Raw genomic sequence first — 24551 nt, forward strand, 5'->3', positions numbered from 1 at the left:
TAAAATCTGTTCAATTTTAGGTATATCTCTCCTCTCAGAAAGGTTAAAGCCTGTTAGCTTGTGGAGCATTCCTTTTAAAGGAGATCATGTTACTGGGCTAGTACAGCAACCACAGTGCTCAGACCTTTTTAATTTATTATGTCTTGCTTTACTGACTTGAATGTATGTTGTGGGCAGCTAAAGAATGACATAGATCTAACCACAACACATTTGGGGGACCTGTTGGAAATTACCCAAAGAATTCACATCCTTTGGCAGCCAATGAGAAAGTTAGAAGAAAACTCTGAAGAGAAGCAAAAATTAAAGGTAAAATGAACATGTGGTGAAGGGGGAGGGAGAAAAGTGTTGTTACAACTCATATGTCTAGCAAAGCTGTATTACTTCTATGGGAAGCCTAGATTCCATCATACAAGCAGTGGCCTCAGTTAATTGTTATTTTTCTTAATTTTTAGAAACAAATAAAAACAGCATTTGTTCTACAAGAAACAGTTGTTACATTATTTAAGAGTTGGAATTATTTGTTTGATGATGCCAGTTTTTTGGCTTGATTCTCACTCAGCTGGGGAAAATCAGCTTCAATCAGTGATTTGCACCTAAACCAGCTGTAGGCTGCTTGCTAGATGACACTCCTAATTGCTCCTTAGGATTGCAGCTGTGAAAGATCAGACTCACTCAGCTACCCATAAACCTCTTAAGTTTTTTGGGTTTGGATAAGAGTTATGGTTTAGCAGTATCAGTTGCATGTCTCTGGATTCCTGTATAAGGATGCTGCTTTGCTACCACTCATGATGGAGGAAAGCAGTGCAGAAGCTTATTCTCTCCAAGCTTGCAAGGTAACTGATAACAGAAGCAAGTGATATGTAAGGCTTTAGTTTCTTACTGAGTTTTGTTTTAAGTTTACTGTCAGGCCGATGAGAGGGCCTTTTTTTTTTTTTTTTTTTTTTTAAGTGTACGCTTACAGGGTACACTTAAATTCTTTTTTTTTTTTTCCTATTTAAATTGAAATCAGATAGCTTGCTTAGAAATCAGGGCTGGTATTAATTTCATGTCTTGTAATGGAGAACCGCCATAGCAAAGTTGTTTTGCCTTTAAAAAAAAAAAAAATCCCTTTTTTGTAAATCTCATTGGAAGATATCTCATTTCTCAGTAGCTGTTTAATTCTTTTATTACAGTTATACAATTCTGTCATTTTGAGGGCATTAAGGCTTTTTTCTGGTTTGTTTTCTATATAACATAAAGGGGGGAAAATGAGTCCTCACAAACATAGATAAACACAGACATGGAAAGTAGCAGGGTAGGGAAAAAACTTGAAACCAAAAAAAGATATGTTTGTACATCTTGCTGAAGCTTCAATGGCTTGGATGACGGGGACAGAAGATGATTTCTGAATATATTATACTGACTGTGCTGTAGAAATTATCTGAAAAGTTTCTAGGTGGGAAACCACAAATCGAAGCTCAACATGCCCTCAAGTTGTTTTCAAGATAAAGAATGCCTTTTTTATTATTGCTTTGTTATAATGTCATAGCTGAAGCTGTATGCGGAGGGATATGGCACCTGCGGCTTTAAAATAGCTTTAGTTAATTATCAGGCTGCTTTTAGACTCTGAGTCTAAAGTTACTCATTAAAGGAAATATCTTTTGAGATTTTCTGTATCTAAAGATTTTCCTTAGTTTCTTTCTCTCTTGTAAGATGTATTCATTTGTTTTCTGATGGAATTATATTTAAAGCAGTTAAGTATAGCACAAAGGAGCCCAGCACTTCAGGTGAGAACTGCAGCTAAAAGAACAAGAAAGCATGCAATCATGGCACTGAACTGTGAAGAAGAGAGATCCTAGATTTATAGCATTTTTTTCTATATATCAGCAGAAAAGCCTTGACTTCTGTTTAATGTACTTTCTATATGATTTATATTGGATCAATCCCATCAAATTAAATACTTACAAAAGCAAAATATTACAGCCCACGAAAGTGCTGAAATGCATATTTGCAAATAAATCTAAGCAGACACTGGAAATGTTTCCCTGTCTTATATAGAAAGCATCATTTTAATCTGCTCAAGTGGGTATACTTACTAGTAAAATATCTGAAAGACATAACTCAAGCATTTGGTAGTGCTGTTTGGCACCTTGACTCATAGTGCCCAGTGCTCACGAAATGGTGTAGTGTCGCACAGCGATCAGTATTCATAATAGCAACACAGGGAAATGGGGATGATATTAGGCTTGGGAACTAGTTTTTCACCCTGAGACATAGTTTTCACCAGTGAATAAATCAGAGATAAAATAGGTAAAAGTCTTATTCTGCAGTCATGGGCCCTTTTCCACCTTGGTTACATTAGCAAGGATCCCAGAGGGCTGAGCTCAGCCCTGGTTCCTGCCCATGGACCCCAGCAAAAAGGATGGGAGTGTCCTGCTCTGGGTGGAGGAGAGCAATGCGTGCTGTTTGTCCATCCATCAAGGTACTGCTTTCCAGTTTTGGCTATATTGTTGCTGCTTCTGGGTGGATAATGTCTAACAGGAAGAACTCTCCTGAGAAGCCTTGGGTGCAGGCAAGTATAGTATTCGCAAGCTGTTGAAAATAAGTAGTTCCTAAATCTCAGCTGCTGTTTAAGAACTAGCCAGGAAAATACATTGCAATACTTTTCTTGAATGTAAAGCCAGCTTGAATTATGCTGAGAACGAGTTTTGTGGAGGGTGCTTTGGTGGTGAAAGCTTTCAGCTTCTGGTATAGTGACCACTAACATGGCAATAGACACGGTTGGCATGCACCCTATGGGGACCCTGAGAAGATGGCAAAGCGCGTGTGGATTAAGGCATTTGCTGTGAGCTTCCTGGAGAGCTTGGGCATGCTATGGTGGTGCTGGAGGAGCACAGGAAAACCTCAGAGCAGCAGTGGGAAGGGGAGCTGCTGGGGAAGGGGATGTGAGGCAATCCCAGAGAGCTGGAAGGGGCAGAGGTATCTGGAAATGAGTGCTTATGGTGCAGGCAAGGTGGGAACTGCCCCTCAGGAAGGGTTGGTGAGGCTTGGGAATAACATGGGGAATATGCCGTACCGGAGTATGAATACACACTGGGGTATGAACCGTGGACAGGGTTGCTGGATGCTACTGTCATTATTTACGTAAAGGTTTCCTAAAATCCAAATCATGCCAAATGGGGAAACATGGGTCAGACTGATCTCGTGGCACATCGAGAGAGCAAATTGAGATTGTATCAGGCAGTGCACATAGGGCTGTGAGTTGCAGTTTTAAGTCTGTGCTGTTTGATTTTCCCCTCCTGTTGTGTCTTTGCAGATCAGCTTGCTTGTGTCTTCTGGGCTGTGATTAGTTGTGCAACGTTTACCCAGCTCTTTGACAGGAGGAATGTGGTTTTACAACACAAGAACAGTTTTCTATTGCACATTTACATTCCTGGCTTTGTCTTGTCATTCATGTCAAAACGTCAGGCAGAGAAACATATGCTTTCAAATGGAGTTTCTGCAAACCATTTGGATCAATAAGGGCTGTCTATCTGCATATTTGTAACATCTGTCACAGAGGAATATGAAGCTCTATCAATTTAGTGGCTTAGTAAACCATATTTTACTCCAGACTTAGCTTGTTCACATTCAGTGACAGGAAAAAGTAGGTGCTTTGGGCACTGCAGAGATCTATTGAAAAGCAAGTCCTCCTTTTGGAAAGTAGAGTTCTCATCTTTTGCATGCAGCAAATACATGCTATCCTGACAGGCCGGTTTATCAGTCCCTAGATATGTCACTGAGCTCATGATAGCACAGTGCAGCTGCTGTTCATCCCTGGTCCGTGCTGAAGGCTAGTGCAGGCAATAACAATTATTATGACACAACACCTGAAAAACTGCTGGGGTGTCAACAGGAGAAACCACCTGCCTGTGGGCAGCAGGAAGGGTTTGGAGTGGGGTGGGGAAGTGTCTGGCCACAGTCCATGGGTGCAGTGAAGGCAAAGGCTCCTCTGTGCACTATCTGGTGGGATTTGGAGGATGAGATATGCCTCTAGGGTCTGAAATACCTTAGCCAGGAAGTGGTGGAAGGCAGTGATAGGAGAGAGATCTCAAAAATAAGGAGAGCCGGTACTGGAGTGCGGGACAGGTTCACAGCTTGCTTGGCTCCAGAGCAAAGCTCCTGAAGTGGTGTATGTATGTTGCTATGAGAAATCGTGAGGTTGTAAAAGTGGCATCCTACAGTGCTGCCTTGGATATTAATCAGTCAGGCAAGTCCCAGACCTCTAGTTATAAAGCCTGCTTAGTTCCATAGTATTAAGTGCTATGAAAAGTGTATTAAACCTTTTACTAAGAACTGAAACAGCAGACAGTGAAAGCACACAAAATGTGAAGTGTTAAATTAGATTGTCAATTCAGTTATTCTTTATCATTTAATCCCTTTACCTGTGTGGCTTGTTAAAGGGAAAGTCTTCTCTCTTGACAGCAGCAGTCCTTGGGGAGGCAGGGACAGAAGGAGAGGAATCGGGGAAAGCTGTCATGCAGGGGTGGGAGCAGCCATTGTTTGCGAGAGGCAGACTTGAGCTTCAGCAGGAGTAATGCATGAGCAGGGAGTGAGGATATGGCAATGATGAAGCAGACATACTTGGTCAGCAGTGCAGTGGCCCTGGCTTCCCAATTCATCATGGGTGGAGGGAGGTACAGCCAGAAATTACACCACTCTTGAGCTGAGATCTTGGGGTTTATTTTTACCTGAAGGTGGGACATGGGGAGAGTATTTCTGTTATGACACTCAGCTTGTGTTGGCAGTACCCAGCAGGATGCTGGTGCCTTGAGTGGTATGTTGCAGGTCAGCAGGAACAGGCTCAACATAGTTGTTTCAAGGCTGGCAGTAGGTGAACTTCAGCAGTTGTGACTTTGTCTTTCTGGCTTGACCTTAAACTGCTATAAACAAGCATTAAGAAGTGAAGATAGATCGAAAAATAAAAAATCAGTAAGACCTAAGGGGAATTTCTAGCTTTTTTGTTGCCCATAAAGTGCTTGTTTTCTCAGAAGCTTCTGTATATGTGGGATTTGATGAGCAGATAAGATAACAATGTATTACAAAAAATCAGAAAAGGTCCTGCTCTAAAGCTTATGATGCTTCTGGAGGTTTGGTGGTGTGGGGTTTTTTTGAGTTCTTTTTTTGTGTAGTGTTGGTTGGTTTTTTTTACTGTTGCTGTTGTAATTTTTCTTTTTTTTTTTTTTTTTTTTGCATCAGAATATATTGTTCAAAATTTTCTTGAGTAGAATTTTTATCAAAGCTTAGTTTCAAACTGTGGGTCTGTAATTCATCTAGTTGGGAAATGTATTGGGTTTTGTTTTAATTAGCCTGCCAGTATTGCACAAATACCAGCAAAAGTAAAACTGACTACTTGGTGAGTTACAAATTAAAAGTATTCGTAGTTACTAAAGAGATGTTAAAATTTCCTTTTGCTGCTGTTTTTAAAAGAAGTAATTAGTTTGAAATAATTACTGTTGAATTACTCACCTGGCTTTAGCTACAATGGGTTTATTAAGTCATTATTGAGAGATTGAATGGTGGCACATATTGATTATGTTTAGATGTCACTTGTCTTTGTTTTCTTAAGCACTAGAAAGAAGTAGCTCAAGTCTTCTGACAGGCAAAAAGCAAAAATTCATGCTATGATTGAGTCTAAGACATTTAAAATCTCCAAACTATTAAATTTTAGTGGGATTTATAAGCTTAACTCCACAGGATCCCTTTGATAGTCCCTGATCAAAGTAGAAGTCAGCTCACCATTATTTGCTGCATGTCATGTCAGAAGTATGGATTGAGGTGAGATATCAAAGCTTGTTGGTTTTTTCTTTCTTTGTTGGGGTGGGGTTTTTTTTGCTTTTGGGTTTTTTTTTTTTGTTGTTTTGTTCTTGGGGTTTTGGGGGGATTCTTTTCTTTTTTGGTTTGTTTTTTTTTTTTTTTTCCAGTTTTGAAACTTTCCTTATTTTGAATATGCTTCCATCTTAACTGACAAACTTCAGGGGAGAAAAAGGTTTGCATTCTCCTGCCAGGATAGGAAAATAGTGAAAATGGGACTTTAAATCACAGTTATTAACCATGACACTGGAAGTGCTTGCCACTTTGTTGCATCTCTGGGCAAAGCTTCATACTGTGGGGTCTTTGCTCATCTCCTAGGATCTTCTCTGTTGTGGTTCTGCAACTGAAAAAGATGTGTATTTGTGGAATTCTGATAATGTAGAAGGTTTCAGATTAATCAAATCTTCAAATACTTAATGTTTACATATGCTGGACTTCTATTATATATCCTGTATAACCCACCTTTGTGGGTCATATAGACTTTAGGTCCCACAAAAAGATCCAGCTGTTCAAAAATGAAAACAATACATAAGTCTTTCAGCAACCTAAACAAATGTTAATTCACTCCTAATGTTGTAGAGAGAAAGTACGTTTCAAGGACTATTAAAGCAGAGACCATTAAATAAACTGCAAGTGAACATGGCTTACATTCTATTAATGCTAATGTTGTTTGTATTTTTCAGTCTTCTTTGGTTAATTTAGTTTGATAATTCATGCAGCATCTGCTATTGTGTATATATTTTTAAAGAGAGATTATATTTAGCATGTATACACACAGGCAATATTACCTCTTGCAATGGGAGTAAGAAGGAATATATTTTCATCTGTATTACAGCTGTCATTCAAAGTACAATAATTTTAAAAGCACAGGAGTTATCTTGTATAAGTGAATTAATCTGGTGGAAAAACAAAGCATTTTTGAGGAATTGGGCAAAACATAGGGTCCTTCTGCCTGCCTGAAAACCTTGAAATTAAATGTGTTATTCTCTTTAGGTAGATTTTTATTTTTGATGTGAACTGTGTTTGAAATGTCTTTTTAATTTTGTTCTCAAAGGGGATAAGAATATGTGCAAAATGCTTGCCATTAAGGTTGCTGCAATACATGGGGTACATATAGGTTTCTTGGGAGAGTGTTTGTATGGGTTGGGTTTGTTGCTTGTGGGTTGTGTGTGGTTTCTGTTGACATGAAGAAAAAAACTGTCCCAGGAAAATGGTCCCAAGGTCTTAACACCCAGGACTTGTTTGCTGTCCATCAGAATCTTGCATTTTGTGCATATTTGGAACTAAATTGTGATCTGTTCTAGCTCAAACTTCCCAGAGAACTTTGATCTATTTCTGACCTATTGCTGTGGCTGGTGTAAATAAGGGTAATTTTCTATGAAATGTGATCTATCATGTTGTGCCTAATTATGTCATGCTGAGGCTTGACCTCCCATCACTGTGATGGGCACAGTTAGCAATTTTCTTAGACTTCCAAGCCACAGCTAAAAAAAAAAAAAAACCACCCAAAAAACAAAACAGCCTAATCTGGTTATAATTAAAGGAAAAGAAAAGCAATGGGGAAGAAAAGCATTCAGCTCTTCCTGATGCAATGATGTACTGTATTCCTACACATCACGCATGACTCCTTACTGAGATTGCAGGCAATAATAACTTCTTTGTAAGCAAGATTTGCTGGAGCTGGGTAATCTGTCTTCTTGCCCCAGGAAGGTGAGGTGTTTTGTTGCTGGGTTTTTTGTTGTTTTTGTTGTTGTTGTTGTGTTTTGGGTTTTTTTTTTTTTTGCCTTTTTTTTTTTTTTTTTAACTTGTCCCTTTCTTCTGCTTTTCCGATGTGCTTCAACAGTCCGAACTGCAGATATCCATGAGAGCTTATGAATGCTTTCTAATTGCTCTTTAGTCTTCTTTTTGGGACTTGCCTGCAGGAAAACCATTTTCCTTCTGAAGTAGTGGTCCACTCTGCTTTTGACGTTGCTCACATCAGTGATATTTCTTCCACTGGACTGGCCTCTTCTTAATAGAGTAACTTAGGAACATAGGAATAGCTATCCTCTTGTTAGCTAAAGTATGCTCATGGAGCAGAGAGGAAATATGGGGGTGAGGGGAATCAGCAGACAATGAGAAGCAAAATCCTTTTAAAATTTGAATTCTTGTCTGGAATAATTCTGTTTAGCTAGTGAAGATTGGAGAATTTGTTCTTTGAATACAATATATTAATGCTTTTATGTTACAGACTTGCACCAGTATGGGCAAGATTACTCAACTTGGCCTATACTTATCCCTGAGGTTGTTTTTATTACCTGCTGTGCCAGCTGCTCTTCTACATTTCCCTGATGCCTGTCACCACAGCAGCAGAGCACAGACTTGCCCCCATGCATTGCATGGGGTCAGGCTGTGTGAATTTGTAAACTAAGTAAGTTGTCAGCCTTCGAGACATAGTAATTATTGCTTTTTCTTCCTCTTTTGTTTGGGGGTTTTGGGTTTGTTCCACCCACACCCCCCCACCCCCCCCCCCCCCCCACCCCCCAGGTTTCTGCTTTTTCCTCTTAGTAAGTTACGTTCTTGGCCATCACACAGTAATCTTTATTTTGAACACAGCCACTGGTAAGCTGAATCCAGGGCTGGAAACCTGGGCGTTTCAGAGTAGAGGCTTGGCCTTAGCTGGAACTCTGCAGGGGTGACTCATGCCTGGGTGCTTGCTGCTGCTGCAGTGCACAGGCGCTCACCTCCTCACCCCTAGAGGGCAAACAGTTCTGGTCTCATTTCTGCAAAGCCTCCATATTTCATGTCCCTTGCAGCCTCCCATGTTTAGGCACTATGAATCTTTGTCCCTGTGGACGCGGAAGAGATTACAATCATGTTGGGGCATCCAAAATTGATTCCAAGTGTGAATGCTTCGGTATTCAGCCTGTTACAAAGGATGTGCAGTCAGCCTCTGTCAACTTTTGAGGGGAAAAAGATGGTTTAAGTCTTCATCTACCATCTGTACGTAATTCCTCTAAGCTTGATACATAATTTCTGATTATTAGGTTTTATTATAGACAATTGTAAGACGTGAATGAAGTCACAGGTCAGGTACAGGTCTCAGTGCTATCAAGTACATGTGCAGTAACTCAGTTTTGTTTGCACGTTTGGATTTGTTTTATGCTGGGTAGCTCAATTTGTGTGAGTGAAATGCTGAAGTTCTATGACCTTTTTAATTATTTGGCTTTTATGCGTAAACTGGTTTGATGTCAGCCAAATATTACCATAATTAGACAACAAAATATGCAGCCTGAAACCTAATGTTTCCATTAGCTTGTTTAAATAGTCTGTACATTTGGAGTTGGGCCAGATTGTTTATTCAGAGTGTATTTTTAATTGGATTATTGGCACATAATAATTGATATATCACTGATCCATTATTAAAATACAGATGTGTTTTGAAAGTGTTTCGACACATCCCAGTGGAGTTTAATTGAAATATTTACTCCTACACAGCAGCGTAGGCCTTTCTTCTTGCAGTACTAAATGATAAACCTGAAACGGTTTGATGGTGTATTTAATATATACCTCCATTTGTCAAAAGTAGATTCATCTTTTGCTCATATTTGAGATGTATCTTTGAGCTTTTTTATGTATGCAAGAAAAGCTGTTGTTTTCCTCTAAACTCTCAGAATGGATAGCTTCATTTTTGAAGTGGGAAACAAAGAGGGACTTTATTTGGTCAGAAAGGTCAGAAATTTTTATTACTTGGAGCACACTTTCTTTTAAAACTGACCAATTGTTTCTTTTTTTTAATCTTTTAATCAGGTGTAAAGATATTTCTAGAAGATAAATCCATTCTTATTCAGAGAAAAGATCTCTTGCTATTGCTTTACAACTGAGTTGCACCAAGAAACACTCTTGAAGAACAGCTTCACATGATTTTTTGAAAATGTGCCTTTATTATGTCAAGTGGATCGTCCTTTGTGACCCTTTCAAAAGGAGAACAGATTTAAGAAGCATGCCTTTTCCCTTCTGAAAAGGTCTGTATGGGGAGGGGGGTTTGTCTTCCTCAGCCACCCACCACCACCCCTACACCTACTCCCTGTAGGAGCCCTGCTGCATGGGCTGTAGGTGGTAATTTGGGAGGAGGGGGTTAGAAAAAGTGTGAGACCTGAGCATTGCCCTGTTCCGTTATGGCTCTCCCAGCAGCTTGCAGTGGGACTGCCTCCAAGGCCCCTTGGATTCACTTAAAGCTGCATGGCCAAGGGCATGTGGAGGGTCTGAGCTGCTGGTTCTGCTCCTGCCCCAGCAGAGCCCAGTCCTGTAGGAGCTACACTAGCCAGTGTTCACTTCCGTCGTTATGTTGCTCACTCCTGGATGTGCCTGTCTCTGATCAGCTCAGTAATACATAACTCGTGGGCCTGGTCTATGCTGAAAGCTGAAAGTGAAGGATAAATGAGTAACAAGCAAAAACACTGGATGGGATCCTCCTTACTCAATCCAGCTATACATTATATTGTGAGTCCATCGGTTTACTCTTAGCCTTTTCCTGGCTGTAGATGCCTCCCACCCTATAAAGCTTCTGCCTGTGCTGTTACAATCCTTTCAGTCAGCTCTGTTAGTGGATCCTCTGGAGGCTTCTGAGGTGGTCTTCCTGTGAGAAGTGGTTTCTTTCTTAAGTCCCTTTTCTCTGTGTTCTTGTCTGGAAGAATGTAATTGTGCCCTGTCTTTCAGAGCTGCTCTGTATTTTTAAGAGAGTAATTATATTTCACCACACTTCTTGAGCGATGTGCTGAATGTTCTTTTCTTTTGTTAAAGTTTATGATAAAGCAAAAACTGTCTTAAGCAGGCATTGGTTTCCAGTAACTGTGACTTGCCCAGACAGAATCAAATGGATTTGTGGTATTAGTGGTGGTGTTTTGGGTAGGCAACTCTATAAATGTGTTGGCCTATTTACATCTCTACAGCAGACTTTGGTAGATCTTCTCCCAAAGAGATGGGATGGAGCACAAGGGAACAACCGTGTTGCATGCTCTCCCCAGTGCAGTATTTAAACTCCAAATCAAAGTCTGAAAGTTTGGTTGCACAGCTTTGAGCTTAAGAGCAGCCTATATAACAGGCGGAAAGTTATTTGTTTTGCACTATTTCAGTGAGTGTTACATTGATGTTATATGTATACTTTTATAAAGAACTCAGGGGTCTGAGGAGAAGTTTTTACTGCTAGTGCTAGATGGAGGTCCCCCTCAGGAGTGTACAAGGGTTATGATCCTTCTGTGTCCCTGGGGTCTGATCCACTTCTCACTTTCCATTGCTGAGTCAAGAGTGACCAAGGGTACCAAAGCAGGGAGAATGGCATGCAGCCCATCTGTCTCTTGCTGGTCATTTTTGGGAGAGGATTTTTGTCAGATGTTGAGAACTTGAGAAGGCTGGAGAGTGGTTTTGTTGTCCTTTTAAGCTGCTTAGATTTGAAGCTTGCATATTTTGCAATCTTTTTAGCTATTGCCACCAACTATGTGTCTATAACCTTTCAACATTTTCTTTGTTAATTTGAAATCTTAAGTGATTTGTGGGTTTAGGATAAACCCTTTGTTTCCAGTTCCTAGAAAAAAGAGGCTTTATTTGTACAAGTGTGTAATCAGAGGAATGAAGACTCTTTAATGACACCTATTGCTGAAGACTCGCTCCCTCTGCCTGCAAAGGAGAGTTTCTGGTGGAAGGAAGATGAAACATTTTTAGTCAAATATAATGACAAGCTCATTCCAGAATATCAGAAATCCTTTGCAGTATTGTGTCTTGCTTGCCACAGTCACCAGATTTCTTCTAGTTTGAGGCATGTCTAACATGCCTACCCTGCTATAAAAGCAAATTATGGAAGAACTTGAGCTGTGGACTATCTCCTACTTGGAATGAAAAACTAAAATGCCACCTCCATAGCTTGTTAACTCTTGTAACCTCCCTGTCCTGGGTTGCCCTATCTGCTACTTGGTTTGACCCAGGTTTCATTCAGATAGAAATATGTCAAAGCTGTTACATTCTCAATCCCAGTGCAGCTCTTGAAAAGCTGAAACAGTGTGTACACTGAGCACCCACAGGTACAGACTACTCAACTGTGTCTCAAAGAAAGAAACCTTTCCCCTGTTTGAGATGATGCGTCAATTGCTGTTGTGGTTCTTGCAATCACAATAATCATTATGGGTGTCATAATCAGGCTCTCCTAGTTGCTACAAAGTAACCTTAGAAGCTGGCTGGTAATGGAGAGACATGGCTACCTATTAAGAATATGTATATATTTCCAGAGCAATCTTACTGAACAGATTTCCATAATGACTGTGAAATCTGTTTTCACGGGATTCAGAGCCACTATCAGGGTACTTCCACAGGATGGGAACTGAAAGAAAATACAGCTCTCCCTGGCATGCAGATAGATGGTGAAATATGATGAATTACAAACATAAAAAAGAAAAAAAATATCTGTGGATCTAGTGCAGTCCTCCAGGGCATTTTTGTTCAATGTCAGGTTTTAACTCTTACCCCAGGAAGTGAAAAAATAAAAAACTTAGGTAGGCACCTTTTGTTCATATATAGCATGGATTCATTAAATAGTAGGCAAAGCTTCGGTGGCAACAGCTCTAATTCAACTTGGTATTTCTGAAAGGAACTCTTCTCTTCCCTCTCCCCCCTGAAATTCGTTTTATGGATAAGGTATCAATTGATACTCTGCTTATATTGCCCGATACTAGTAATCTTATCGTAACATTGCATGAGCAGTTTAGAATTAAAAAAAGGAATAATGCAGAACAACAGATATGGTCAGTAGTGAGAGGAAGACCACCAGCATGTTTTGGAAATCTAGGAATGAGAGGATGGTTTTCTTTCCTGGATTAAAATATACCAGCTGTCTGCCTTTATCAATCAAATATTTCCTCTGGAAGTAAAGATACTCCCAACAATCTCCCTGGAAGCCCTATGCCTGTTCTTCAGCCAGGATTTACAGTCCTTGGTAGATTCCCAGCACCAGCGTGCAGTTTCTTAAATGAATCTTAAAGGGCTCATTTCCTTAGTTATATTCCCATTTTATTTAATTACACTTCCTGAAGAGAAGCCATTTTATTTTATGTTTAACACTGCTATCCGCATAGGAAGCGAGATGTAGATAGAGCTGGTAAAAATCTATTGCAATTAAGCTTTTTGTGACAGTAATGAAGCTGTGACCATATCACCATGATATCTGGAAAATATTTCTCCAACATTGGTCTAGTTTTTCTTCTTTGAAGACTTCAAACAAAGCATTTTTAAAAATAAAATATTTTTAATTTTATTTTTTTTAGGAAAGGTTTTACTCGCTGTAAAATTTCCTCTTGCTCTAAATCCTTTTTCTGAAAAGCCTGAAATTACTTCAGCTGAAATAAGTCTTTCCATGAATCCAAAAGGGAATTTAGTGTTTGATCCAAAAGAGACTGTTTTTAACCTTCTGTTTCAAGTAAGCAGGCTGATTACATGGAAGATAACTGATCTTTGATATGCATCGCCTCCAGGTTCCCAAGGTACAGACCCCTTTGTTTAATTGGGTAAGATAAAGCAGTAGTTTTTCTTGGGTAGTTTTTTTTCTGAAATGCTTGTCATGATTATTGCAACTGTTCTGCCCCTCTTTCTCTAAGGTTGTAGCTTAGCACTCTCTGCAAGTTTGGAGTATTACTGCTTCCCTGGTTTTCTTTAGTGTGTCTTGGCTGGGATACAAACCCAAGCTTAGTGCAATAAACCTGTTAGACTTTAATCCTTTTAGCCAGGTTCAGGGACTGGTATATAGACTATCAGTGTATGTTGCTGCTGTTATATGTAGAAATGGTGAAAAGCTAGAAGTAAAAAGATGAAATTGGTGGTATGGCTGTAGCAGTTAATATCAAAAAGTCAAAAGAAATTACAAAACTATGGTCTTTGCCAGTCTGACAGCTTTTCTGCAGCCTCTCCACCAGTACATGCTCTTGTTTAATCGCAGCCCTAACAGATATTGATCAAAATTACTTTTCAAGGTCATTGCTCTGGACAGAGCCTTGCACCAGAGATAAGCAGCATGTGCTTTGCAGGCAGAGAGAAGCCCAAGATAGCCTGTGGAAAGCGCTCCTCCAGCAGCCACGGAGGCTGTGACCTGCCTTGACAATGCTGGAGGCTCTGAGTTGTTTGGATCACCTGCATGCTGTCTGAGAGCAGTGCAACTGTGGATTTGTTAATTTGAGCTTCATGGAGTAACCCAAGCTTTATCTGAATTTAAGGGACCATTTTGATTTTTCTTTGTGGTTTATTTCTTTAGGGTTTTTTTTTTTTTTGTCTGTGCTTTATTTTCAATTTGAAATTCTGAAGATGATTGGGTTATTTAATGTACATAAACTACTTAATCTTTCAGTTCATAGTAAAAAGATTTTAAGTATTACAAGTCTAGCGAGGAATCTTTAAAATGAATGGTGCCTATGCAAAGTTTTCCTGGGGATAAACTGTGTCATGATTTAACCCAAGTTAAAACCCAAGGGTTGAGATAAGGACAGTTTAATAATTAAAATAAGATAGAGTACTATTAATAATAATAGTGAAATAGGGAAGTAAGTGATGTGCATCACTTTTGATTGTTATTTTTTAGTTACAATATAGCTGCTCACCACCCAATGACCAGCTCATGTCTGAGCAGTGATTAGCCTCTTCCAGCCCTACTGGGCATGATGTGCTGCGGTATGGAATACCCGTTTGGCTAGTTTGGGTCAGGTGTCCTGTCTCTGCTTCCTCCTGGCTTCTTGTGCCCCTCCTCACTGGCAGAGCATGAGAGATTGAAAAGTCCTTGACCAGGATAAGTGCTGCTTAACTAAAACATCAATGTGTTAGGATCGCTGTTCTCAGACTAAAGCCAAAATGCAGCACTGCACCAGCTACTAGGAAGAAAATTTAACTCCATCCCAGCTGAAACAAGGACAGCTGAGTGAATTTAATCACTACTAGAAGATCCAATTAGAATGCAGAGTGAATCTAATTTTCTTAGAGTGCAAAGTGCTGGGAAAATTATTACAGAGGATGATAGTTTTTTCTTATAACTGCCAGTTAACAATAGGACTGAAAAAAAATATATAAAAAAAATCTTGAAATATTTCCTTCCAAATAACAAAACCTCTTCATCACAGCTGAACTGCATGGGAACAGACACTGAAGTGTTTTTTGGCTATAACAGATTGAAAAGCTGCTTCAAGGCCAGGTTAGACAGAGCCTTGGATGACATGGTCTAGTGTAAGGCATCCCTGCCCATGCTGGGAGGGTTGGAACTAGATAATCTTAAGGTCCTTTCTAACCCTAACCATTCCATGTTTTCTAGTAAATAACAGATACTTGAATAATGGTGGTAAGCCCCTCAGAATTTAGTTATTAAAGGTTAAGGTTTGGGAGGCATCCAAACATGCTGTTTTGGGATGCTGTGAAATTTGGAGCATAAGCTATTTCTGTTTTCCCTGGAAATCACGGTAATGTCACCAACCTTTGCATCAAAAACATTCTGAAATTAGTCCAAGCTGCTTAATTTCTCTTCTGTTGGGTGAGCTGGATGTATAATGAAATTATCAGGTTAATTATTAAAAAGGAAAAGGGCTAGAAAGTCACCTGGTAGATAGCATCTTTCGTAAACCTTATTGCCTCATTTTTCAGTGAGGACCAACTGCCCAGTAAATATTAAGATGTTTCAGTGTTACTGTGTAATTTTTGGTGCAAAAGGATGACAAAAAATGGTGTACCAAGATCATCCTCTTTCAGAAACCGTCCTATTAGATTTTTGGGTTGGATCTGGGCTTAATGCACAGATAGGGCTGTCAAATGCCTTAATACACTATCTTTGGACAGTAACCTGTTTTCAGGGGAAGCAGGTGCATCTGCAGTGATGCTTCAATTTTTATTCACCTGTACTGGATGTTAGTGGCTGCAATAGCAAATGGAGTTCTTGGAGCATCCCCAGCATGTCCAGAACAGCTTATTTTCGTTCCATGTGCCTGCCCTGAGAACATCAGGGCTAGAGCTGGCAGGTTTGAGTAGATTTTGTAAGTACACCTCCATTTATGTGTAACAGAAAATCAGCTGACACATTATCAATTTATTTCTCTGGTGCAAAGAAATAATAGGTTGCAACTGGTTACCATTTTCTAATGGTTTCTATGCATTGAAAGAGTCATCAGCTCTGTTCCGTGTAATTGCATTCTTTAAATGTGGCTATTTGTGGCAGATTATAGCTTGCAACAACAAATGCATTGGAATAGACAGCAGACGAAGTCCATTGGGTCTCCTTTTAGCCTTACCCAAGCAGCTTCCTCTGTTTTAGTGCAGTGACAGCTGGCTTGCCTCCAGGAGAGGAGGTAAAAGTGATGTCTGAGGTGCACTTCAGTTTCACAAAAAATATGCAGTTGTCTTGGCCAGATTCTTCTGTTTCCTGACTTGTATATCAATAATGATATCAATAGTGATACATATATATCTCACTACAGAAACTTTGGTTTCAAATGTTGTGAAATAGTGCTTAGAAAAATACAAAACTAGCAAGGAACTCTGCAAAATATTTAAGCATCCTTTCATTATGCACTGAATGTTTTATACAACATTTGAAATAAAACACAAAAAGATGGAACTTCTGAATTAGTGTGGAGTGCTGGGGAAGGTCTTTGCTGTTTTTACTTAAGCTGTATCATTTTAAAGTCAATACTGATCCTATTTTCAGTGCATCAGGTAACTTAAGAATCCAAAGTACAGAAGTTGCCATTTTTAACCTTTAGTCTTTATGTAGTAATACAGGCTAGTTAGCTATTTTTTCCATTTTATTACAAGACTTGAGTGGCAATTTAGTCTTTGTGCTAGTTTAATCTTCAGCTCAGTGACTGACACTTACTAACAGAAGCACACTGATGCTGCTTTAGCAATTATGATCTCAAGGTCAAACAGAAATGAGAAGCAACCACTCTTGTTTGAAGGTGCCTAGGCCTGAGACATACAGGAATTATTCCCAAACACTAATCTTACTTCACTGGAAAAAGAGCCATACCCTTCAAACTGTCCCAAAATCTTAATGACAGTCTTCCTCTTCTGCTCTACCTCTCCAGTACTTGCTTGATCTGTATTTTCTGTTTGATTTCTTTTAATATACTAGTAAGCCTCCCTTATGTGTCATAAGGCATGCTAGGCAGATGCCTCTGGGATGGATGGGAAACAAGGGACTTGGTCATACTAAGCTCACAGTCTTTCTTTCAACCTGCACATGTGACTATGCATGCACAGAGTATATTTAAAACATGGTTATTCTGAATGTAAATATGTACTGGGTTTGTATGGCAAGCTTTTTGGTAGTGGGGTTTCTACAGGGGTGGCTTCTGTGAGAAGCTGCTAGAAGCTTCCCCCTTGTCTGATAGAGCCAATGCCAGCCAGCTCCAAGGTGGACCTTCTGCTGGCCAAGACTGAGCCAATTGGTGATGGTAGTAGTGCCTCTGGGATAACACCTTTAATAAGGAGAAAACAACTGAGCTGCAGCGATTGCAGCTGGAGTGAGGATATGTGAGAGGAGCAGCTCTGCAGACACCAAAGTCATTGAAGCAGGAGAGCAGGAGGTGCTCCAGGAGCCAGAGCAGAGATTCCCCTGCAGCCTGTGATGCAGCCCATGGGGAGGCAGCTGTGCCCCTGCAGCCCATGGAGGTTAACAAGGGAGCAGATCTCCACCTGCAGCCCAGGGAGGACACCATGCCAGAGCAAGGGGATGCCTAACGGAGGCTGTGACCCTGTGATGGAGCATCTTCCTGACAGGACCTGTGGCCCCATGGACAGAGGAGCCCACGCTGGAGCAGGTTTGCTGCAGGACTGGGGACCTAGCAGGGGACCCATGCTGGAGCAGTCTGTTCCTACAGGACTGCACCCCATGGAAGGGACCCACACTGGAGCAGTCTGTTCCTACAGGACTGCACCCCATGGAAGGGACCCACACTGGAGCAGTTTGTGAAGAACTGCAGCCTGTGGGAAGGACTCAGGTTGGGGATGTTCATGGAGGACTGTGTCCCATGGGAGGGACCTCTCTCTGGAGCAGGGCAAGAGTGTGAGAAGTCCTCCTGTGGAGGAGGCAGTGGCAGAGACAGCATGTGATGGACTGACCACAACCCCCATTCCTTGTCCCCCCTGTGCTTCTTGGGGGAGGAAGCAGAGAAAATCAGCATTGAAGTTAAGCCCAGGAAGAAGGGAGGGATAAGGGGAAAGTGTTTTTAAGATTTGGTTTTATTCCTCATTAGCCTACTTGGATTTTATTTGTAATACATTAATTTCCCCAAGTCAAGTCTGTTTTGCCCATGATGGTAATTGGTGAGTGATCTCCATGCCCTTATATCAACCCACAAGCTTTTCATTATATTGTTTCCCCCTGTCCAGCTGAGGAGGGCAGTGAAAGAGGCGCTTCGTGGGTAGCTGGCACTAAGCCAAGATCAACCCACTATGAAATGAAAGGTTTTGTCACTAGAAAGGAGCACCTTAAAATAAAACTATGTGTAAGTGTTGGGAGTGGGAAGAGGAATGCTTTGATGCTTCCCATGTGCCGTCATGTTAACTAGTAGTTACATTTCCTGACCCGATAATGGTGCTGGACAAATGTGAGCTCCCACACATGTTCCCACTTGCATACCTGTGCAACAAATGTCATTGATGGAGCTCATCTGAAATCATGTCTTGCATAGAGGAAAGAGGAATTGGGCATCTGTCACCCCTTAGAGGAAAAAGGTCCTCTCTTCTCCTCACTGAAAGGTAGACAAGATGGTATCTGAAATCCCCGTTTATTTATCTCCAAATGCCAAGGCATGCTGATTCCCTGAAAGCAGTCATCTTTCCACACGCTCTGTGTCATGTTCTCTGATTGGCGATAACCTTGGCTGAGAGCCAGGAGATTTGTCTTAGAAAGGGAGGCTAATTTTCTACAGCTCTAAAGCAGTGCTCCACTGAAAATCATGCCTATTTTTCGTGCGGGAGAGCTAGTGTCTCTGAAGGGCAAGTTACTTGGGAGCCCAAAGGAAGCTGTACCAGTGTTATCAAAAAGGAGAAACTCAAAGACTATACCTAGGGAACTTCCAAATGTCAGAACTTTATAGGGGCTGGGAGAGAAACCGAAAGAACATGCTCCTCTGAGGCCATGCTCAGTGACACATTATGCACAGTTCTAGTACTCATGAACCACAGATCTTTTCTCTAGAAACTGCTATCTCTGTCTTAATTTCTTACCTTCAATTTGCTGCCAACATATACAAGGATAGATAGCAAATGCAGGTTTGTTTTTTTACGTGATTGTGCTAATAGGTTTTGTGAAAGAAGATACCACTTGCAGCATGTATTGGCAATTTAGGATTTCTTACAGTGAAATGCCATTAACAGATGGCAGAGGAATATTGAGTTGCACAAAGTACAGGTGTAGTAGCTAAGCAGCTGCCTTGCATGTTTCTTGCCCTTTGGAGAGAGGATTTATGCAGGGGGAGAACAACACTTCACATTAGTGTCTGAGCTAAGTTGGCTGACTTCCCCATCCAGCTCCTTTGCTTTATTTTTTGCCCTGTTGCTGGTACCTTTATTTTACCTCTCCCAGAGCCACATAGCTATTCAGAAGTACTCCCTCCATGCCTGGATGCTGTTAGGGGGAACACCATGTGGTCCTGGCTGGAGCTGCGCAGACTTGTGCTGCCATGGAGGGCTGTGGCACTTGAACCCTGTCCACCCACCCCTCAGTGTGCAGTGGCATCTGTGCTTGTGCAAGAGACCTTGTCTTGGTAGTTCCCCCTGTGCGAAATTTGGTCTTAGTTCAAGTTATAGCAAGAAAAAAGTGAGTAAAATAATTTCTGCCTCTTGATTTCCTGTTCCTCCCTGCGCTGAAGAGCATGGATCTGTATTTCATGTTTGATCAGAGGGACAGAGGTGCTTTTGAGGAACTTGTCGTTAGATGATAACAACTTTTCAGTGGGAAGTGGCACCATGGGCTCTCTGCCTGGGTCCTGTCCAGCCAAGCCTGCTGTCAGGGGTGCTGATTTTCTTGGTTCTGGGAGGCAGACGTTAGCTTGAGGTGAATGAAATAAATTCTCATGGGTGAAACTCAAAGTCTTGAAAGGAGTTTCAAGGCTGTCCATCTGACACCTTTGAAGGACAGAAGAGGAGCAGGAAATGAGACAAAGTAACAGTATTGTGGGAAACTTATTTGCAGGCTTTCTTGCGTCAGTCTAATGCTGTTCAGCCCAGCCATGGCTGTGTGCTCCCATCCCGGCAGAGGTCCTCAAGGGGGCTGTACTCATGACATTCGCACCCCTTTTGATGCCATGCAGCTGACTGGCTTTCAAGCCAGCAGGCATTTGGGAAGCCTGTTTTATTTGTGTAGTTTCTGGTGCTTGTGAGTCGGTCTCTTCAGCCACAACTGTGTGCTCCTGCCTGGGTAGCTTGCTCTGGTCTTCCAGCACCCTGAGGGAAGGTGACAGGTAAGAAGAGGGGCCAAGAGTTTAAAGCCTCAAGCAAGTGTACCAGAGCAGTGTGAGCAACACTGGGAAAATATGGAAACTGGGGTGGGAAACGGAGAACCCTTAAGCAGAAGGAAGATTGTTCCCTCTGCCCTAGGCTTGGAGGTGGCCCAGGTGCCTGCAGGATGACCAGGCAGCAAAGAGGAGGAAGGTGTCACCTTGGCCCTCCTGTGAGGCCAGCTACAACTCATGGGTGTAACACTGGTAGCAGCTTCTCTTATTTGGCCTTTCCTAATCCAAAAAGAGGGGTTTGGAACAAGTCAAGTCAATTAAAAGTGAATGCGGAAGTGATAGAGAAGCAGCATGTGGGAAGAGGGTAAAGAAACAAGAAATGTCGGAAGTGGTACATCTCAAAGCCTCATTGTTACTTTGCATATTTTTGCCCTTCCTCTATTTTTTTTCCCCTTTTTCTTTAATTGTTGGTTTGTTTTTCTTTTCCTTTTCCTTGGGTATTGCTCCTGTTGTTGAAGGTAGGTTGTACAGTCAGGAACAAAAGCCTTAATACCAGACTTTATGGGGCCAGTTGCACAGCCGGTGTGCTGGGCATCCCCTGCTAAAAGGAGGAGCTACTCCAGAAGCTTCTGAAAACTCCATGAATATTATGTCATCTACTGGTTTCGAATATGGTGCTGTGTCAGGAGCGTTGTATATAACTGCATAGGTATTCCTTGTGGGTTGTTATTCAGCAATAGTCTTGCAGTAGTGAAGTATGGTAGAGGTTTGGTGATTTAGAAGACTGTTGAGGCTTGTCATGGTTTTAAAAAACTTTGCAGGAAAAATACCACGTACATATTTTTATGGTTTCCTTGAGAATACAAAACGTATATGGACACAGACAGCCAGCATCTTGGAAGATCTACAACAAACCATGTAGAGGCAATTCAGTGAAGTCTTTTCTCTGAAAATATGATGAAACACCTTATATAGTGATCAAAATTTGATACCATTCTATTTTAGTGACTAAGGAAATGAATTTAATCTAGGTTGTAAAATCCAGAATTATTGGGGGAAAAAATTCCTTAAAACCACTACCCCAAAAAGGCACATACAAGAGAAATAAATATCAAACATGAAGTAATCTTTTTCCACGCAAGTTGTCCTGTAATTTTGCAGTACTAAATCCTTGGTGGAAAGCTTGTACTCATCCTTCGTGCAGGAAAGGAAGATCGAAGACATTTCTAGTCCATGTTAAACATTGCTATTTCTTTACATGCTGTTAAATGCCGGTCATAAATACTCAATATTGCTTCAAATGATTCATGTCTCATATCAGCTTCAAAAATGAGTGAAACTGTTCTCATATATAATTAAGGAAGAAAGGCTGTATTGTCCCAGGAAGGTACCTGAAGTTGCCACTGTCTGCCTTTTCTAGCAAAAGCATGAAGTATGTAGCAGCCCCTGACAGACAGGAGCATATCAAGATAGATTACCAAACATTTACGAAGTAGATCAAGCAGAACAAGAACTTTGTTTGAGAAATATTATATTAATGCTTCACCAGACAGACCTCACTACTGTAGAATATTAATGAGGCATTGTTAAATAAAAGGTGGGTGGGTGTGTATGTGTGACCATACCTATATATTATAGAATATCATTTATGTTATTCTATAGAAGATAAACCCCTTTAGCTTTCAAAACAGGGGGCTTTTTATAATTGACTACTATCCCTTGTTACAGAGATACCCAAAGTCCCCCCAAATGCTGCCTGAGATGCTTAACTGTGTTAGTATTGTAATGGATTGGAACAAAAAATACCAAGTTTCAGCTCTGGAAAAAAAAAAAAAGGCAACAACAAAACCCAACATTTTTAAATCAAAACTATCCTATAGTGCTGGTAGCTGCCTCTGGTGTTTCTTCTCTCTCCTAGACCGTGATACTCCTGTGGTTTGGGGCATGAAGTAGTCAACTGTGCAGCAGTAGCACAGGGCTATGCAACCGATAGGGTCTTCCAGATAGCACAAACTAGATGCAGATGACTTCTGTAAGTCTTTCTTAAGTGAGCAGACCTCTAGCATTTTGCAGGGCTAACAGGAATAACTTAGTGTATTCAAGGCTTCACTTGAAAGAGATTCACATGATGAAATGAGTTTGTCAGCAGTGCTGAGCTCGACCCGTCGGTAGCTGACCTTGTGATGCTACTCACAGGCACACACTACTTCCAGTATCCTCCTTTTGGCAAGGAGGAGGGAGGAGCAGATATCAAAACCTTTTTTATACGTATCTTTGACATTTCACAGTGAGTGCATTTGTTCATCAAGTGCATGTGATTTATAGGTACCATGCACTCATGATGTGCTGTACTAGCTCTATAAGAGGGATTGCTTGTAATGTTGGCAGCAGCAGAGAAGACTCCGGCTAATCCTGGTAATCCCTCTGACTTGTTTATGCTGTACATATTTATCTGTTGTAAATGTATGTTTGATAGGCCAGAAGTTCAATAAAAGTGAATGTGTCTAACCTTGTAATACCATAGCTGCTGCCAAATGAGTTCTCAGGATCAGAGGTCTCTTCAGCTTTAAACACTGCTGGGAGTGCAGCTTATGCAGCCCTGCTAACATTTAAATAAGCTTCCTCCATGCAAACAATTGTTCCTTCCTGAACACAGGGTAGATAATCTGTGGTTATGTGTTGGCAGTAAAGCTTAGGAAATGGTGTGCATCTTGGGATGGTGGCCTGGTGTTATGTACGTCTTCAGCACAGCCTATATCCCAGGCTGACAGCAAACTGTTATCTCAGTTGGCTCAGGCCACCTTTATGCCTATTACAGAGATTTACAGGAAACTTGTGCTTCACAGAACTGAGCAGGGTTTTATCAAAGACTTTGTGAGTTCCTGTTGGCCACAATAAGGGTATTATTGCTGCTTGTCCCATTATCATCAGATGAATTACTAATGTGTTGTTCACCACACTCAGTGTGTGCCTGCAGCTGCAAATGGGACAGAGCCAGCTGACAGCATCTGAAAGCCTCTGCAGCAAGTAGATAAATGGCAGAAGTTTAGAGATGAACTTGGTTTGGAAGTGAACTTCCACTGAACCAAAAGAAATGTACAGGCTTTTCAACACTTGTTTGTTTAACTTCCCTGGAATTGAAACTAGGTACATGAATGTTCAGAGGCCAGAGGAAGGTGTCCAGAAATAGCACAGGAATTTAGAGCATCCCAGGGGTAGGGATGCAACATGACTAGTAGCTGCCTTTTTGGCACACAGGTTGGGGTTTAAGCCATGTTTCCACTCAGCTGTATTCTCTGACTTTTTTTTTTGGGGGGGGCTGGGGAGGTGAAGTGGGGAAATTAAGCACTGGTCTTCATTTAGAAATGCTGTCCCGAGAAACTCTTTGTTCTCCAACCGATATTTTCTCGTAGAAATCTTCTGCTGCAATAAATCTGCAGTTTAAAAGGGAAAAGAACAGCAACTCCTTAATTTAATTTTTTTTTTTTTGAAGGTTTCTGACCTGCTGTATTTTAGTGGATGTGCTACTGTGAAGGCTTAGATAAAACAGAAGTAAAGATCCTGCTATTACTTCTCAGTGGAGATCCTAAATCCTTTAGCATTTGAGAGCTGAATCAAAGCCCAGCTGCAGTGAGAGTTTAAGGCTTTTGCTGCTGTGGGATGTGATGCTTCTGAGGCACCTCACTGTATGTAAGGAAGCCACAGGTAAGCTGTTATGGCTAGAATTGAAAGTCTGCTCCAAAGCCCAGTGACTTCAATGGGTCCCCCATTAGCCCTTACGGTGTGCATTTTTTCTTGGTGGGGAGTTGGCAAGGGGCTCATAAACAAACTTGAGGCTCAGCCTCAGGGTGCTGCTTTGGATTTGGTTCTTGCATGGATGAGTGCTTTCACCCTTCTGTCCCTCTTTCTGCTCTCGTAACGTGTATAGGATGACTAAAATCTGGATGCCTTATTTAGGTGATGTGGGAAGATCTTTTGTTGACAGGTTGGTAAGTCAAGCCCCATGCCTGATTTGTTCAGTGAGCTGCAGGTGGTTTTATTCATTATCAGCAGAGGAGAGTTTATTTACAACTTATAATGAAACTAATGCTTGAGAAACAAGTTGGGTAAAAAATAGCAACAGGAATGGTTGTCAAAGTTGGAAAAGCGGCAGGGTTGCAGTGCAACCAGTTGCTCTGTAGTGGTGTTAGTTTCTAAGGGATTAAGCAGATCTTGGTAGGTTGATGCTGAAAGGTAATGACGAGCACCTGAAACCTCCTCTGGGGCTGG

At 41.1% G+C, this 24551-nt stretch overlaps 1 long non-coding RNA gene across 2 annotated transcripts in view; it reads left to right on the forward strand.

Moving 5' to 3' along the window:
- Window positions 1-716: 716 nt before the first annotated feature.
- Window positions 717-24551, forward strand: part of LOC136011156 (uncharacterized) — a 65922-nt gene continuing 42087 nt past the window's right edge. Inside the window, exons 1-4 of one of the 2 annotated variants that reach the window (XR_010611240.1) lie at window positions 717-833; window positions 8063-8242; window positions 9622-9836; window positions 23776-23987. This is a non-coding gene — a long non-coding RNA (uncharacterized LOC136011156). Of the gene's footprint in view, window positions 834-8062; window positions 8243-9621; window positions 12001-23775; window positions 23988-24551 lie in introns of those variants that run through there. The other variant, XR_010611239.1, reaches the window with a different exon arrangement.

The sequence above is a fragment of the Lathamus discolor genome, chromosome 3 (genome assembly GCF_037157495.1).
Source record: "Lathamus discolor isolate bLatDis1 chromosome 3, bLatDis1.hap1, whole genome shotgun sequence".
Classification (NCBI taxonomy): Eukaryota; Metazoa; Chordata; class Aves; order Psittaciformes; family Psittacidae; genus Lathamus; species Lathamus discolor.